Genomic DNA, 18,939 nt, shown 5'->3' with positions numbered 1-18,939 from the left:
TCCAGGGAACTCAAACCAGGGTTAGGGAGCTATTCTTAGAACAGAGAGGGACTGTTCACAGTACCTGGTTCACACCAGTTTGTAACCTCATAGCCTTGAGGAGATGACCTATGAGAGGTGAAAAAGCCATCTTTGCACATTTAAAGGGCTGTCATTGAAGAAAAGTGAGCAGCTACTGACTCGACCTAAGGAATTCCTAACAAAGGAGGTATGCCGAGGTGAAATAGGCATTCACTGGAAGTAGTGAGTTCCCTGTCCCTGGAAGAATTCAAGTGCAGGTTGCAGATGCATCAATGTTGAAGGATGGAGCGGTTTTGACTAGGGCAGCATCTTCCAGACTCTGTTCCATGATGACCTGGAACCACCAGGGGTAATAGGGTGAGGGGTTGGAGGTGGGAGCTTATGAGTGCACACACTCTCCCAGCACCGCCTATTTGATGGGGTTCTGCTATAAAACTGTTTGGAAATTTCTGGATGAGATGACCCTCGGGTCTTCCTAAGACCTGTTGTGCATTGGCCTCTTCTGTATCCGAGCTACCGTCAGACAGCCACACATCTCACAGGTGTGACCCCAACACTTCATGTATGTGATGGGCTGGGCAACTCTCCAAGCATGGTGGCGGTTTTGATTAGAAGCTCTGGGGAGCTCTGTCCCCCGTCAGGACCATGAAAAGATTTAACCAACTAGTCACGATATCCAGAGCTTTGATCCAGGCCACACAGACCAGAAAGAAAGGCCTGGGGGACCCTGTGGCAGGATGCTCCAACCCCCCAGGCTGTGGGAGACAGGGAGGGTGGCTTCCTAGGGGGGTCCAGGCACTTTGGCAAAACCAGTACCACATACTCAAGCTAGCGTGAGAAGAATCACACCCCAGTCCCAGTGGGGAATTTGCACAGGAGGGACACCCCTTGTGAATGGGAAGGTCTGAGTAATGAGCCCCCAGGCCTCCTTTGTGCTCTGTGACTGGGTCTTCTTCCCCTGGGCCTGGGTCAGCTGCAGCTGTAAATATTTATCAAGGGTCCCTGAGGGCAGGGTGCTGGGGGAGGCCAGAGATGGGGTTTTTCTTTAAGAAACTGACAGCATGGATGAGAATTGAGTTTGACAGTCTGTTGTGCATGGGCTGTCTATTCAGCTGAGTCCTGCGTGCTGTGGTGGGCTGGGCTGGGGATGGGAGACAAGGAATGGGAGCGGAGGGCTGAACAACTCATTTGTGCTTTGATGCTTTCTTGACAAATCTTTAAGCAGGAGTGGGGTTTTGAGGTCAGGGGCTGTGTCTTTGATTCACAGGACCTGGCACGTAGTAGGTGCTCAGTAAGTGATTGTCAAATGACTGGAAGGGAAACCGATGAGGAGGCACCCAAGGAGGTGACGTCTCGTTAAGAGGAGCCGGGCCCCTGGAGTCAGGGTTCAAATCTCGGCTCTTCCACTAGCTGTGGGGCCATAGGCAAGTTGCTCACCTTAGATACATCAGTCTTCTCCACCAAAAATGGGATTGTGATAACACCTACCACACCAGGTGGCTGTGAGGATGCAGGGAATTAATTAACTCCGGTTGAGCGGCTTGGCCATGGGCCAGCACATAGTAAGTGCCCAATAAACATTAGCCGTGCTCTTATTCGACACATGGGACATGACTCTGGATTAATGTTCAGTATTGGGACAGCGTGAGGCAGAGGACAGAGCTTGGGGCTGGGAGTCAGAAGCCCTGGCTTAACTGATGGGAGAGGGGACAGGGAAGCGATTGCACCCCTGAGCTCACTCTCTAAAACAGAGATGTTTTGAGAAGGTGGCTCCGTTCTTCCCTTGCTCTCTCTCTCTCTCTCTATATATATATATATCTCTCTGATGGGCCGTTGGAGTCCTGGCACCTGTCCAAAGGCGAGGGCCGCTCAGCCATTTGTTTCTTGCTGGGGCCCCTCCTGGAAAGTGGTCTGACTTCTCAGGACCCACCCTGTCCCCCAGTGAGCTGAAAACCAGTGCGAGCCGCCTTGTCTTTCAGAAATGATCTTAACAACTCGAAAAACACTGTACAGAAGAGAGATTCTGTTGATGCAGATGGAAAATCATTGAAGACTGGAGTTTGGGTGGCATAGTCTCGAAGCTCGCAGCCAGGAAGTGCCCCTTCCCTATCCCCTCCCAGAGAAGGTCTGGTCGCCTCCTGGGCTGGGAGACCGATTCTCAGAGGGTGCTTCACTTTGCACAAGACACCATCTACTACACCAGGACTTGTAGCAGGTTTTAAATAAAAATTGCACTTGTCTGAACTGGGTAGATCTAGCATGTGCCTAACTCCAAGCCTCACACTGCACAAATGCCCATATCAGCCCTGAAAGCAGACCTAGAAGAATCTAGACTGCATTGCCAGGGAGGCCAGGGCCTCTGTGGGATGGTGTGCGTACACACCAGTAAGAGACACTTAGGCAGCTTTGATTGCTGGAAACACAGGGAGCCTACACTAGGCCAGCAGGCCAAATGGGGACATACTGCCTGCCCATTCAAGCAGCCACCTCTGTAACCCTGTCCGGGGTGGGTACGTCCACCCAGGATGCACTCCGGGTTGTTTGAGTGTGGACCAAGTGCCACTGGCAGAGAGAGCCCAGTGTCTCCAATATGGGTCAAGGAGTGCCCACTGCACATGTGTGCGTCACGCACTCACATGTGGGGAGCCCAGGACCTCAAGGAGAGCAAGTGTGCGGAGAGGCAGGGTGATGGTGTCATAGGCAGGTTAGCACAGGCGTGAAGGACTGGGACTCCAAACAGGATGCCCTGCAGTCAGCAACAGAGGAGGCTGCGGTCAGCCTACAAGAATTCAGGGACCTAACTAAAGAGTAAAAACGCTGTGTTCCTTTTTCCGAGCCCCAAGTATGTGCCTGAGAGCCTTTAATGACTGAGAATGACTCTTCCACCAGGGGCGCTAGAGGGCACAAAGTATAATCGATATTCGATATTCAGGGGGGTACACTTGCAGAAAATGCTAGGATGCATGCGTCGAGTGACCAAAACTAGGTATGTGCTACGTCTCCCAAAGCTCCTCTACGTTAAAGGGAAGAAAGATCCCCCATCCCTCCCGTGAACATTCAGCCCCTCATTTTAACCTCCTATAAGTAGGTGAGACCCAAGCCTCCTGAGCAGCTCCCACTCAGAGCCTGCACACACTCCCTTCTTGAGTGTTACTTCCCATTCCGTAAACTTTTTGCTGTTCCTTTTATCTTTTAAAAGCTTGCATTTGCCTGAAACATTTATCAGCATTAGTAGTAGACTTGAACTATAGACTGAGCTTGTTCAGAGGCCTACCTTTCACCTCCCCTGCCCGTCGCACTGTGGTCCTAGCTGGATAGTAGGACTGTAGTCTTAGCCACAATCATTGAGGACAGGAGCACTGCCCCTGGACCTGTGGGATCTTAAAAAATGCCTAACATTTTGCCGAGTGACCCCAACTTCACTTCTACCTTTAGTAGGAAGGGAATAGGGATGAGGGGCTTTCCTGGGCAGCTTCAAAGAGGAGGCATTCAGAAGAAAGAAGCCACAGGCCTTGGCTTCTCTCAGCCTCTGTGCCACCAATATTTAGATGAGGTAACTGAGTTAGGTCAGGGATGGTAAATAGATTAAGTCTTCTGGACTCTGATCGACTGCTCATGGCTGCCAGGTGCAGGGTGTTGAGAAGGATTCTGAGGAAAATCCAAGAAATAGTGTGCTACAATGGATTATTGGCTGAGGGGGCAAGGAAGAGGACTTGTAGCATCCGTGCCAGTTTGGGGCATCCCCGCACAAAGGCAATTTATAAGACCACTCCCTAGCCCCATACTTCGTGGTTTTCCATCAGCAGCCTTGTTTAGCATCAGAGAGGCAAAGCACAGCAAAACCTCATTAATCTGGACCACTTTAGAACCAACCCAAGTAAGTAAAAAGTCATCATCTTTGCGTGTCTACTGCACACAGGAGCTTTGTTCCCTTTTAGTGAACGGAATCAAATGAACTCCCAGCTAGTTAACTGGTGCCAGTACAAGGGCCACAGTGATCTGTGCTTAGCAGGGCTGACTGTATGGCTGAGGGTGTCTGACCTATACTTCTAGGACACTTACTCTGTGCACTAAGGATGGATACCACCGAAACTCTAATAAAAGCAGGGCATTTTTGAGGTAGAAAATCATTCAATGGGCAGCTTGGCTTCTATTTCAAATTGCCAGAGAATTTGAATTAGACTTGGCTGCACTAGCTAGGAATAAGCTGTTTTTTTGCAGAATTATATGCACAAGATGAGACAAAACAGTCCAGAACTAGATTTTCCCCGAGTTTCCCGATCTGTAAAATGGGGAAATAATACACCCCACAGGGCTATTCGGGAGAGTAAATGAAATAAAATGTGGAAGAGGCCCCGCCGGCGATCTTGCTCACAAAAGATGGTCAAAAATGCTATTTCTTCTCCCCCGTACCACCTCCTATCTATAGTCCCCCTGAAAGCATAGCTTTCTTCTTACAATATGTTCGAGAAAATGCTGTTACAGATAGATTTTTTTAAAATAGCATCATACTTTTCAAATGACTCCTGTTGGTTTCTCAGAGGCTCTTCCTTTTTATTCTCAATGATTTTTCAATGGGAAAGGTCCGCTTAAAGCTTCAACTTGTGTTACTCTTGGTCCTCTGGGGGGAGTAGCTGATGGTCCCAGGGTCCTTGCAGGCATGTGCATGAAGGCTTTGGTTTGGGTCTCTCTAAAGGATGCTGAACCGCATGGTGACTGGACCATGTGCACATCTGCCCTTTAGCTCAGCAAGTGTCAGCACCCAAATGCCACTCCTACTCTAGGGAGAGTCAGGACAGCAAAAGTGCTCAAATGTCAAACTGATACCAAGTGAATTTGAACAGAAGCATGCCAAAGGAGGGGATCTACTTGTTAAAAATGGGTACAAAATTTGAAATGGAATTCCAGTTTCAGCCTTAATCCCTGAGAATATTTAGGAGAAAGAAGAAATTCTCACTTTAGAAAAAAAAAATCAAGCCCAAAAATCTACATGAGGCAGAGAGAGGACCCCCCACAGCTAGAGAGGCAACACTCCTGGTCACAGAAGCCAAGAGCCATGGGAAGGGGCCTGGGAAGCCCGGGAGAGTTTGTTAGGACTCCTAGACTGTTGGCCGAGAGCAGAGGTTCTAAGGAGACAATAGACAAGTGCACGCCCTTTATCCTGGCCTCCTGAGCATTTGCCCCATCTTCTCTGGCCCTGGCCTAGACCACCTCATGCTTCTCTTCTGGCCTTTCTCCTGAGGCCTGGAGCAGAGCAGCTGTGCAGCCCCTGGCCTGCTTCATCTGCTCCACCCCAAGAGAAGACCTGGCCAGCAGCCAGCCCAGTGCCCCATGGGCAGGGGAAGAGGAGAAAGTCCCCCACTCTCTCTCATTCTTCCCCCTGAGCCTCCACTCCCTGTGTGATGACCCTGCTGTGGGTCCCTCCTCTCATCCTGCTCTAGCCTCATCCCGTTGCTCCCAAGTATGGGGCTGAGAGTTCTGTGGGGTGTGGGGGAGGCCTTGAGGTCAGAGGGCATGGCCAGCATAGGCATGCCTGACAAGCTGTCACCTGGAGGCCCTGGGCAGCCAGGGCTGTCCCCTCAGCATGTCCTGCAGCTTCCTCTCAGGCCCTTGTGCCCTCTCTGGATTCCCATGGACTTTACCATCCCAGCACCTAGTGTGAGGTGGTACTGCAGGGTCATTAAGACTGTGCACTCTGGAGCTAGATGGGCTTGGTTGGGATCCCGGCTCTACCTTTACCTGTCCCTGATCTTGGCCAAGTTATTTAACTTCTCCGTACATCAATTTCTTCATCTGTAAAATGGGCCATCTCACAGGGTAATTATGGAATATTTTTAGAACAGGGACCCGCACAGTGTTAGTAAATCAAAAGCAGTAAGTAAATAAACACAGAAGTCAGCGTGTCATGTGATCGCCTGATTGACACCAAAGCTGTAAGCTTCCTACCCACGGACACAAAGTCCTTCATTCTGCCTGTGGGTTTGTAGGCGGTTTTCACCTAGAACCTGAGGGAGGGGAAGAATTTCTGCAGGTAGGGAAGCAGAGGAAGCAAGCACAGAGGTGCAGACGCAGAGGAAGTCTGAGACATTGGGAAGATGCCAGAAGTCCGGTGTTGCTGGAGCAGGGATGGCAGTTGAGATGGGCAAGCTCAGATGAGTCAAAGCCCAGAGAGCCTCACAGGCCATGCGCAGGATTGGACTACCTGTGGGAAGCAGTAAGCAGCTTTCAGAAGTTTTACACCAAGCAGGTGACATGAGGCGGTCTCTGGTTTAGAAATGTGACATGGTCGCAGTACAGAGGGTGGGCCGTGGGTAAGACTGATCAAAGGCAGGACGGACACAGGGACAGATGGGCTGAGGGAGGCAGTCAGGAGGCAGCAGAGGAGGGCTGGCTGTGGAGAGGACATAGCCCTGTAAACCCGGAGGGAGGGGCTGTCCCAGCAGGGCTGGAGCGCAGGGAGTTGCCCCCAGGGTGCCAATTCAGAGAAAGCATTAACTGGCCTTGAACACAGAAAGGGAGAACAGGGGAGTCAAGAGGGAGCCATGACTTCCTGGCATAGGAATCTGAGAGTGATCCTGCTGGGCATGGTCGTGAGCGGATAGGGAAAATGTGCCAGTGGTACAGAAGGCCCTGGGCAGGTCTTATTTGACACACTCAGGGGACACCCAGGGATTGGGAGGCAGCGTAGAGCAGGGGTTAAGCAGGTGGTCTCAGGAGTCCAAATCCTGATTCAGCCACTTACTAGCTGTGTGACCCTACGGGGGTCATTTCCTCTTCCAGAGCCTCAGTGTCTTCATCTCTATAATGGATATTCTGCAGTTATTAGCCACCTAAGAGGGCTGTACAGGTCAGTACACGTAGCGTTAGGAGCTATGCCTGGCACAGAGGGAGTGCTCGGTAAGAGCAACCTTGCATCCCATTAGCAATGGCCTTGCTATTAATTACAGTACTAGCACTTGTGTCATCCTCCTAGTGGAAATGTCCAACATGGACAGAAGCAATTTCAGGACAGGATGGATTAATTCACGAGTCATCCATATATAGGTCAGTGGTTGCCAACCGGATCAGGGGAGTCCTGGGAGGAGGAAGAGATGACCATCAGCTGGGTCTTTTTCAAATTGCATCACCCTCCCTGTGCCATAGCCCCCACCCCACCCTCACTGTCCTGTAAAAAATCAACGTGGGTCATTGTCACCACTATTGAAGGGCACATGCCACATCTCCTAGGCCGACCTGGGGAGGAATGAAGATGGGTGGCTGATGGAGGAGCAAGGCAAGGCCATGGGGTGATTGCACTCTCTCACAGGGACAGCTCGGAGCAGAGGACAGAACCTTTAGACACTAACAGCATTTAAGAGGCCAGACCAGAAGAAACAGGTCAGTCAGGAAACCAAGCTACAGCTGTCCCAGGTGCCACTGGTGTGCAGTGTGCTCGGCCCTGCTGGATGGGACATGAAGAGCCCATTAGAGGCATTGGCTGTGCTCATCTGCACAGATGCAGGTGCAAGTTCAAACCATACCCCCAATGAGCAGTGTGTGAGGGGTTCTGTGCTCTTTCCACTTGCTTCTTTTGCTCCTACTCCAGGAGCAGATTCAGCGTATCTGAGGTGAATGGGAGAGACGGCATCCCACCGTCCCCTACCGTCCATCCAACACCTTGCCCTAGTGGCCTACCCTAAACCCTGTTCCGTGGTATTTCAGGGCCCAAAGTTTATTGGCCAAGGAAATGGTAATAGCTGAAACTAGTAGGTAACAGTACTTAAGTGAATATTTGATTATATTAGTCAGAATTTTGGTTGCAAGCTGGAGATCTAATTCAAATTGACGGAAGTATAAGACAAAAAAGCAGTTCGTGTAATTGAAAAGTCTGAGCTGGCCTGGCTTTGAGCCCAGCAAGATCTAAACAATGTCAGCAGGCATCGCTTCTCTCCATCTCGAGACTCAGATTTCTTCTGTGTGGGCTTTGCTCAGGCAAGTCTCCCCCAAAGATCCAGCAGCCTCTCTCGGCAACCCCCACAGAAAGAGGGCTTTGCTTTGGTGGCCATCCCAGCAAATGCCGTGGGGGGTGGGGATGTGTCAGGTCACAGGCCTGAGCCCAGGTTTGCTGGTTGAGCAGCATCAGTGAGCATCCAGAAAAGGCCCGTCACCCTCCAGCCTGTGCAGGATGCTGTCTTTGCTGCTGTCTTTGCTTCAGGCGGAGCTCCGCGCTGATGAGGCTTCTCCTTTCTATGGCAGTGTATCAGTTCTCCTTTTCCTTTTGCTGTTGTCACAAACTACTTATTGCCTGAAGCCTCACAAACTTAATAGTTGTGGAAGTCAGAATTCTGAAATAAGTCTCATTGAGCTAAAACCAGGGTGTCAACAAGATATGTTCCTTTCTGGAGGCTCTGGGCTGGGCGTGGGGGCAGTGGGGATCCATGGCTTGCTTTTTCCAGCTTCTAGAAACTTCCCTAATTCCTTAGTTTAGAGCCTCTTCCATCTTCAAAGCCAGCAGTGGCCAGTTGAGTTTCCCGCCTGCTGCATCACTCTGAAGCTGACTCTTCTGCCCGGCTTCAATCTCTAAGGACTCTTGTGATTCCATGGTGCCTACCCAGATAATCCAAGATATTCTCTTTATTTTAAGGCCAGCTGATTAGCAACCTTAATTCCATCTGCAGCCTTAATTCCTCTTTGCCATTTAAGGGAACACATTTACAGGTTCTGCGGATTGGGGCCTGAGCATCTGAGGGTAAAGGAGCTATGTCTCTGCCCGCCACAGTCATCGTCATAACTATTGTGACATCTAGCCAGCACTTGCCACATCCAAGGCTATTTGCTAACCTCATAACCACTCAAAGGGAGGGCACAGCAAATATATCCCCCATTTTACCATCAAGGACACTGAAGACCAAAAAAAGTTAATCTTTTCCAAGGTCACAGACTCAGTAACAGTAGAGTTGAGGCCAGATCACACATCTGCCAGACCCCAGAGTCTGGCTGTTTACCAGGTCAGCCGGTGGAGGATTTCCGGAGCCTCGGAAAAATAGAAAACAGAGGTTATTTTTGACATGGTGGAGGTACATGGATGGGGTGGTGGCAAAGTTCTCTGGCGCCAGACCCCAGGGTTTATGTGCCGGCTCTGTGCTTTCCTAGCAGGGTGATCTTGGCCAGGTCACCCTCCTTTTCTATGCCTCCTTTCATAAACTATAGAATGAGCATTGCAAGACTCCAAGGAATCACCAAGGCTTTTATTTTTAAAATAAAACAAACTCCTCGGCCCAAGTTTTCCTTTTTTAAGTGTAGCTTCAACCTGCTTTTAGTGAGAGAAGCCATGTAGACATCTCCTTTCACTTTGCTTTCCTTATTTTTCCTGTTTCCTCATAAGACAGCATGGCAAGGATCAGCCAACTATGCCTATCTCTGAGCAGCCTGTGAGCTAAGAATGGTTTTTATATTTTTAAAGGATTTTAAATATATATATATATATATATATATATATGCAACAGAGACTGCATGTGACCCACCAAGCCTAAAATATTGACTATCTGGCCCTTTCCAGAAAAGGTTTGCTGACCTCAGAGAGAACATGACATGACAGTAGAGTCAATGGGACCTGGGTTTGGATCCTGCCCTGGATGGTCAGGGCCCAACTAGACCTTTTAGACCAGGAAAGCACCGTGGGACCTCTCTTGGGGCTTTTCCTACTGGCAGGGGCACCAATGCAGGGGTGGCGGTCACTCTGTGATCGGGCACTTACTCTGGGCGAGCACTGTGCTGAGAGCATCATCAGGCCTCCCCTCACCAGCCCAGGGAGTAAACACTGTTCTGACCCCTCTGACACGTGGGGAGGGAGGGCAGGCCACTCCTTCCTGAGTGACACAGTGGGAGGACACAGAGCGAGGATTTGAACCCAGCCAGGCAGGCCTACGCTCATCGGCTTATCTGTGCTCATCGGCTTTGTCTCCAGGTTCTGGCCATTTATTCTATTTTTGAGCAAGGGAACCATTGGCCATGCTTGCCCCCCATTTATTTTCTTGACCTCCCCGACTTTGCCTATCTCTCTGGCCAAATTCCTTCCCACTATAAAATGGGAGAGTGGTCAGAAACAGCTCTACCGAGAACATGTACAATTTTGTTCCTGGCATTCATCCGTCTCTCCATGCATCCATCCATCCGTTCGTCCGTCTGTCCATCTATCCAGCAAACAGCACAGCACCAGGAACCGGAGAGCAAACACGTCTTTAGCAGTGACAACAGGGGGAAACCCCAAGGCCCTGGGTCCTCTACATTCCTTGTTATGGGGAGGCACACAGGGAAACTCATTAAATAGCACCACGCACCCGATTAATATGCAATAATTCGGGCAGCACCAGACTATGTCAGCACCCCTCCCCCCCACCCGGTTACCATGACGACAGGATTTCAACAAACAGCTCCTCAATATTTAACGAAAATGACGCTCCTGACAGGCGAGCAGAAGAGCAACCACACTACAAAGGGCTTGGAGGGGTCTACAAGGACATTTTTGTACGAAGCCATCAGTTTCCCCCCGATCCCTGTATGCATGCCATCCGTCGCCAGAAAATGCAAGTGTTCTGGGGGGGCTGGGAGCCAACGTGATGCCAGGCCTCCGTTACGTGCAGCAATTGAGAGTTGTCACTTCTTTAATGCAGAATGTCACAACGGCTCCGTGAGGACGGGTAGCGTGATAGCATTATTAAACGCTTCTTTGTACACCAATCTACTAATTTCACCCCTGCTCGCCTGAGGCTGCTGAAAGCCTTGTTTGCTTCCTGTGTCTTGAATCCAGCTGGATTGTGAGACGGCGTGTGGAGAGCCCGGAGCATGTGTGTGCCACTGTGAGAAGGAGCTCGTTTCCTCTTCAAGGCACCATCTGGTCCCACCCGGTCGATTCAGTAAGGAGCAGGTGCAGGGATCAGGAGACCCAGTCCTGTGCCCTCAAGGGGTCAATGCCGAAAGAGAAAAGACCAGGGGGGACGTGGAACATTCGGTGGCAACCTCCACTAGTATGATGGTCTGCCATGGGCTAAGCACTGAGAAGCCACAAATTAATTACACATTCCAGCCGCCCCCCCCCCCCCCCCGGCGGGAAGGATGGGTGAATAACGATCATAAAGTAGGGAGAGTGGAGAGTGCTATCACGGTGATCTGTTAGTATCACGGTGATCTGTTAGCTGTGTGCTCTCAGGTAGGTTACTTAACTTCTCTGTGCCTCTGTTTTTCCATCCGCAACCTGAAGATAACACTACCTATATGACAACCTGACTGTTGTCATGAGGTTTAAAAAATGAAATAAACGTATAAAAAGCACTAAAACAGTTCTTAAAATACTCAAAACAGTAGGCACATGGTAAGTATTAAATAACTGCTAGCTAGGATTTCAGGTTCCCATGGCACCATGCATACAATTATAATAATAGCTCACATCTATCAAGGGCTTACTGTGCCTTGCACAATGCTGAGTGCTGGCGCTCTACTATCTCATTTAATCCTCACGGCAGTCCTGTGAGATAGATACGCTCATTATCTTCGCCGCGCAGACCAGGAGGCTGAGGCTCACAGGGGCTGGGGAACTTGCCTGAAGTTGTGAGGCTACTAGTAAGGGGGGATCGGAACATGGTTTGTCTGCATTTGCCACCTAGCAAAAGGCAAAGTGCAGCAGGGAGGGAAGCACACGAGGGGCGCTGGGGAGGTCCAGGTGCCTTGCCCTCGGCTCCTGGGCCGGCCATCTGGGGCCAGTGGCTGTAGGTGCCTTGAACGCTCATGCCTCTTCACAATTAGAGGATGGGATGTGAAGGCAGAGGAGCAATTCTAAGTAGGAGGACCCTGAGGAGCTTAGAGAAGGTACATTTGGGGGAGAACCACAGTCTGGTTGCCTATCCAAAGGGTAGATCCTTGGCATTGAATGGGAGCTTCTCCTAAACAAATAGGACCTATCTATTTAAAATATACATTGGCTTCTTATTTATGAGACATAAGGAGGAGAGAAAAGCGTTTAGGATTTTCCATGTTCTTGTATCAGGATTTCATTGGGGAAATGTGACAGTTGTCTACATTAAGTGGGCGTGTATAAGGAAAATGGAAACTTTTTGCACCAGTATGTCCAAAAGCAGAGAAAGGAATGTTTAGATTGTGTAGCAAATTAGAACCAAAGCCATAGTGTGCTATATATTTCAATGTGTACATATGTGTGTGTACCAGGTATTTATTGCCACAATAGTGCTTCATAACAACCAACCACCAACCTCACTAGTGAACAAGAGGCACTTACTTAGCTCATAATCTACAGGATTTAGCCTTTGTGGGCTGGGTCCACTCATGAGCCTGAGGTTAGCTAAAGGTGAAGTGGCTCTGCTGATCATGCTGGGTTTACCTGGATCTTTGGGGCTGGCGGACCTAAGGTGACCTCAGCTGGAATGAGGGGTGAGTTGATAAAGCTCCACACATGGTTAACCCTGCAGTAGTCTTACCCAGGCATATTCTCATGGTAGTGGCCGAGGAGCAAGGGTGCAAGCTGAAAGGTGCCAGCACTTTTGCAAGCCTTGGCTGCCAGTCTGTCTGCTTACAGACATCCAACTGGCCAAAATACATCAAAAATAGTCATAGTGGGAGGCTCAACAGGGTTCCATGTCAAAGTGTCTGGATGGATTCAGGGAGGGATACAGAATCAGCACTCTCCTTGCAACCAATAACATGCTTCCTGAAGTCCACCAGATGAGAGTATCAAGCCATCTGGGAGGAGGAATCTTCAAAGACAAACTTGAAATAGTCACATCATTTCTTCTGGTCCAGGAGCTACAAGGTAACCTTGACCTCAGAGCGAGTCCTCAACACATGACATTTAAGTCAGCATCTGTACCTTCAACATCATAGCTGATCCCTGACCCAAGGCGTCTGCAGTGACAAGTAGAACCCATCACTAGAGGAAGGGGGACCTGGTGTACTCCTGGGAGGACTTGGCTTGGACGCATTGCTTGTCCTAAGCTGCTTCCCTGCACAGCAGGGACAGTACAGCCCCGGGAACTCCAGGTTAGCCATGTGCCTCCTGGCAGAACTTGGTACCCCAGGTTTGCCCTAAAGACAGTCTGTCTAGAAATACAGGTCAAATGAAATAAAAGTCTATCTAAGGAATTCTTTTTTATTCCCTGTCATTTTTTTAAATAGTAGCCCAATACCTTGAGTTTATGTTATACTTGATACTTGTCATAACAATAAGGACTAGCATTATTCCCACCTCACAGATGAGGAAACTGAGGCCCAGAGAGTTGAAGTGACTTTCTCAGAGTGGCAAAGCCATGTGTAGAACACAGCTCGCTCGTTCTCCGTCTGCCTCCTTCCCCTTCCCCCTCCTTCCCCCTCCTTTCCTCTTTCCCTCCCTCTCTCCCTCCCTTTCTTCCATCATTGATCTCCAACTTAGCCATAGGGACTGTGTTCAAATCCCGATTCTGTCTCCTGCAAACATGTGGCCTTGGATATGTCACCTGTGCCTCTGGAGAGAATCTTCATAAATGAGTTTAAAAATAATGACCAAGATTCTTGAGTTGGAAATATTCCTAGCACTCTCATTTAACCCTCAAAACCACTTTTAAGGGAAGTACTATTCTTACACCATTGTTACAGCTAGGCAGCTAAGGTTCAGTGACAGTGACCTGCCAGAGGTCCCACGACAGGGGAGCTGGGGTGAGGCCATAGGCTGTCTGCCTCCAGAGAATGTGCACTTCTGCTTCCCATGTAAAGATTCAGCAGGGACACCATAAATACAAGCTGTCATTGTCCACCTGGAAGCTTCAGATTGAGAAGCACAAGGGGGAGAACACACAACAGAAGTGAAGGTAATACCCTGCCACTGCTCTAAAAAGCATCTAAAGCAGATGCTGCCCAAGCATCAGGCCCCTTCAGACTGTAGGAACATCATGTTAGGGAACCTCTGAGTTCACATCCCAAAAAACGACAGGGAGAAAAAAATCCTGCCAAAGTTTGATTTCACTGAGCCCAGTGACTCAAAAAGCAGTGGCCTCATCTCTGTAAGTCCTAACACTTGATTAACACCAAATGACCTGCCTGACCAAATTCCTCTGATTCAAGTGCATTATCACCACCAGTTCATTTGCTGGGCACGTGAGCGTTGCTAACAGGAGCCAGCTTGAGCACACAGGCCTCTCCACCCTCCTCCTTATGCACCAGGTGTCTGTAAATCTTTCTAAGCATCTCAACATCAGGGCCTTTTAAGTCCTAGAGGGAGGTTAAAGCAGGGATGAGTATCTGTTTTACAATAATAAAAAAAAAAACAAAAACAAACAAACAAACAAAAAAAAAAAACAGGGGCACCTGGGTGGCTCAGTCAGTTAAGTGCCTTCAGCTCAGATCATGATCTCAGGGTCCTGGGATCGAGCCCTACGTGGGGCTCTCTGTTCAACGGGAAGTCTGCTTCTCCTGCTGCCAATATCCATCCCCAGCACTTGTGCTCACCCTCTCTCACCCGCTTGATCTCTCTCTCAAGTAAAAATCTTGAAATTTTTAGAAAAGGCTGGAGCAGTGACATTTTGGCTGCCAGCTCTTAGGGGACACAAAAGAGATCAAGGCCACAACACAAACTAAAACTGTTTCCTTGTGTTCCATCAGAATCTCAGGTCCAGATTTTTGTTTTATCATTTGCTGATCTGTGTGACCTTGGGGAGGTTACTTTATTTCTCTGTGCCTCTGTTTGCTTCTCTGTAAAGTGGGGACAATAGTGCTTACCTCTTAGAAATGGTAAGGGAATCAGGTGGTTAATCCGTGTCAGGTGCTTCCTGCAGTACCTGGAATGAACAGACCAAGCACATGCTAAGTGTTACCTATTGCCATTACTGTGTGCATTTTTGATTAATCATAAATGGAAATAAAGTAGGGCCTGATAAGTGTAGCTTGTGGATGAGAACTTATGGGGCATGAGGTGGAGTCATGAAGGGAATCCCTCTTGATGAAAATATCAAGGAGCAGGGTGCCTGGATAGCTCAGTTGGTTAAGTGTCTGCCTTCGGCTCAGGTCATGATCCCGGGGTCCTGGAATCGTGTCCTTCATCGGGCTCCCTGCTCAGCGGGGAGCTTGCTTCTCCCCCTCCCTCTGCCCCTCCTCCCTGCTTGTGTTCTCTCTCTCTCAAATAAATGATTAAGTCTTAAAAAAATAAAAAATAAAATATTGAGAAGTCTGTGAGGACAGATGATGTGCCAGGGTCTCCCTGCTGAGAGGCCCCAAGAATGAGAACCCATCTTCTCTGACCCCCAAATCTAGGCCCTCTCTGTTATTCCAGTCTTCCTGGCTCTCCTGAGCAGAGGAATCTGCCCCGTCACTAAGTCAGTTACCCATCCTACCATTCCATAACTCTCACTATTAGAAAAATGCCTGTATTCATGTAGCCGATGGAAACCTCCCCATCTCCTCAAAACTTGCAGCCAGGAAATTTCACAGAGCTGTGAACCCAGGTTTGCATTAACCATGCAAAAAGGTTATAGTTTGTATCTGAGCACACCTAATTAAGCACTAGGTTTAATTAACCTAAATCAATCTCCCTCCCTACTCCCCTGCCCGCCCCCCCCCCTCAGAAAAGAGGGCTGTGTAGAGTATAGTCCTTAACTGGAAGTTCTGATTTTAGCTGTTTCTAATCAGACTCAAAATTGCTAGCTTGTTGTCTTAATCTGCCCCTGAGATATCAGCCTTCCCTGTGTGATTAATCTTTCCTTTCTTTGGCCACGTTTCAGACAGAGACAAGCTTTGCACTGCGGCTTATCATGTTGTGGTTATTGTTCCCTGAAAGGGATGAATGGAAGCAACCGCCTTTCCTTGCATAATTTGTCAAACACCCACACCCACACACCCCTGTCTTTATTTTTAATTCCAAAGCCAGCAGATGAGCTTTGCACTTTTGCAACTTTGCCTCCACCCTCAAGAATCTCCATTAATTTTTTAAATGTTTTTTCTTCCTTTCGCTAAAGAATGACCTGCCCCAAATTGCAAAGTAATGAAATGCACAAAACCAGACCTTGGGTCCCCTGGAATTGCTGCCTTTCTTCCCAAGACCACAGGGGCAACTGGGATCCCTGCTACCTCTGAGCCCTACTTCTCTCACCCCATCTCCCACCTGGACCTACGAGGTCCCCAACCAACCAACCAACCAACCAATTACAGTTCTGCTGCTTATGATCCATCCTTCACACCTCAGCCAGGGTTACCTTTTTAATATACACACCAAACCCTGCCACTCCCAACGATTATAACCATCTAGTAGCTTCTCGATGCAATTCAGCTGATGTCCAAACTCCTTTCCCTGTCTGATCAAATCCTAAATAAAAGATCCCGCCTTTTCTGCCCATCAAGCCTGTACCCTCCCTTCCACTGAGCATCAGCCGAGCTCACTGGCTTTCTTCCTGTTCCCAGGGACACCAAGCCTGCTTCTACCTTTTGCACTTGCTGTTCCCTCAGTGTGCAATGTTGTATCCTAGCCTGGGTTCCCTAGAGAACAGAGGCTGAGACAAAGTTTGCTAATTCTTGATGAGGGGATGGGAATAGATGTGCAATCCCGGGCAGCAACAAAAACAAGGGGAAGGGGAAGTAAAACAAAACAATGCTTAGGATGCTCCAGATGACCGCTTTGCGAGGAACTCCAGCCCGTTGCTCTGATACACGGGATGTCTTCAGAGTGGCAATGTGGAATGTAGTCAGCCCTACTGTCATGCCACATAATGCGTTTCCCAAATCCACCATGTTATGCAACACTGCACAGTAAAAATCCTGAGACTTAATTGCAGGGGAAATGAGGTTAGGGACACAACACTCAGAAAACTTTGTCATGTCACATTTGAAAAAAAGATAACCTAATAAAAGCAGTAGCTCAGTTTTACACATTACACATGGTCTAGCAATGTACAACTCCTGCAATTGTAAGGCGTTCTCTCTTGCAACAATTGTAAGACATCCTCTCTTGTGTTAAAGGAACTGGGTGGCAGCTTGTGGGTTACTTGTAAGGTAGTAGAAGGAAGGCAAAACCCAACGAGAGCTGGAACACCAGCTGTGGACAGCTGGGGCTCAAACACAGGAGGTAAACTGAGGTAGCTGGCACACATTTGAGGTGCGCACACCTGTGCATTGTGTGTATTTCTGTGTGGTCTGGTTCAGCGGGATACAGTCTGTTCAGCTGCTGTTTCTCGTGGATGAACTCTGGCACAAGCACGTGCAAAAGCCATAGTATATCCCACTCAGCCTCTAATACAACAATCATGTTGGAATATATTTACATTTGCAAGACAGGCGGTATAGCAGACCTGACAGGGCTGTCTCAGAAAAGCCCATCGGAGTAGGAGAGCTGCTCTGGGCCTCCTGTCTCACATGCACAAAGGGGTCAGGCTCCCTATCAGTACGGATTCTCCCCCATGTGCCCAGGGCCGAGCTGGCCCCTCTGCGACCAGGGTCCTCAGGACTGATTGGATGGGACCAGAGCCCAGAAGCTGCAGCCACCCCCGAGTAGAGGGTAGGTTGTAGGCCAGGCCACAGCCTAGCCCTCACGGGAGAAAAGTGGTAGACTCAGGAGCAGGCTGCGGGCACCCCGGGGTGTGGTGGGGGTGGGGCACAAGCAAATCCAGCACATGGAGGGAGGTCCCTTTGCAGGGCTCAGCACTTGCTCTTGCCCAACCCTTCCACGTCCCACCTCTCCTGCTTCATATTCCCACTTAAAGACATCTCCTTGGGGGTGGAGGCAGGGACACTACAGAACCCGGAAACAAAACTGGGAAGCCACAGGAGACAGAGTGACGTGGTTGGATTTAGACTTGTTCACTATTGCCTCAAAGCCAAGCAGAAACACGATCGCTGGGGAACAAAAGTCAGAGCTGGAGAGCAGATGACAGCTGGGACCAGGGATGGACAAGCAAAGCTGGGGGAAGCGGCCAGGTTCCAGGAGTATCTTGGAGGAAAAGCCTATAGACTTGCTGATGGACACACTGGGGTGAATACAAGAGCAGATTGTTGCCTGTCCTGACTCCTCTGGTGAGACCCTTCTGGCTCATGAGAAAGCCACTGGATTATAGTTAGGAGACAGGCCCGACCCTTGTTCTGTGGTATTTGGCAAGTCAGTGACAGCTTAAAGTCATCAGGATGTTGAATTTCGTTGTCTCTGGAGGAAACATCCAGAAGCCAATCGGCATAGTGGCAGTGCTTGGTTGTGATCAAAGCAAACACAACCAAGGGGCAAAATTGCTGGGAGGCCTCTGGAGGCCAGGGCACCACCTGCTGCCCAGTAAAAGGCCCCTCTGTAAGGGTGGGGGTTTATGTGGGAGGTTTGGGGTGGCTTTGAAAGTTCTCATCATGGCAGCAGATAATAACAAAATATTTACAGCAGTGGTTCTGGGGCACCTGGGTGGCTCAGTTGGGTAAATGTCTGCCTTTGGCTTAGGTCATCATCCAGGGTCCTGGGATCCGGCCCCAAGCTGGGCTCCCTACTCCAGGGAGCCTGCCTCCCTTCAGCCCTTCTGTACCGCACACCACCCCCACCCCCCTCTTATGCTCAATCTCTCTAATAGATAAAATCTTTTTAAATTTTTTTTTATTTTTTTTAAGATTTTATTTATTCATGAGCAAGACAGAGGCAGAGGGAGAAGCAGGTTTCCTATGGATCAGGACCCTGTTGCAGGACTCGATCCGAGGACCTGGGGATCATGCGCTGAGCTGAAGGCAGATTCTCAACCACTGAGCCACCCAAGTGTCCGTAAAAAAAATTTTTTTAATAAAAATAAAACAGTGGTTCTCTGCAGTGGGAGGAGTCAGGAGCAGTTTTGTCCCCTGAGGGACATTTGGCAAGGTCTGGGGAAACTTTTTGTTCATCCCAATTTGAGGCAGGGTCACTGCTGGCATCTAGTAGGTAAAAGACTTAGTGCACTGCTCAGCATC

The 18,939-nt window shown here is 49.3% G+C and overlaps 1 protein-coding gene across 2 annotated transcripts in view; it reads left to right on the top strand.

Annotated features, from left to right (window-relative positions):
* The window catches only part of ZHX2 (zinc fingers and homeoboxes 2), a 162,643-nt gene that overhangs the window by 72,800 nt on the left and 70,904 nt on the right, over positions 1 to 18,939 (top strand). The window lies entirely within an intron of this gene.

The sequence above is a fragment of the Vulpes vulpes genome, chromosome 13 (genome assembly GCF_048418805.1).
Source record: "Vulpes vulpes isolate BD-2025 chromosome 13, VulVul3, whole genome shotgun sequence".
NCBI classification, from domain to species: domain Eukaryota; kingdom Metazoa; phylum Chordata; class Mammalia; order Carnivora; family Canidae; genus Vulpes; species Vulpes vulpes.
This window is presented reverse-complemented; position numbering and strand designations above follow the sequence as displayed.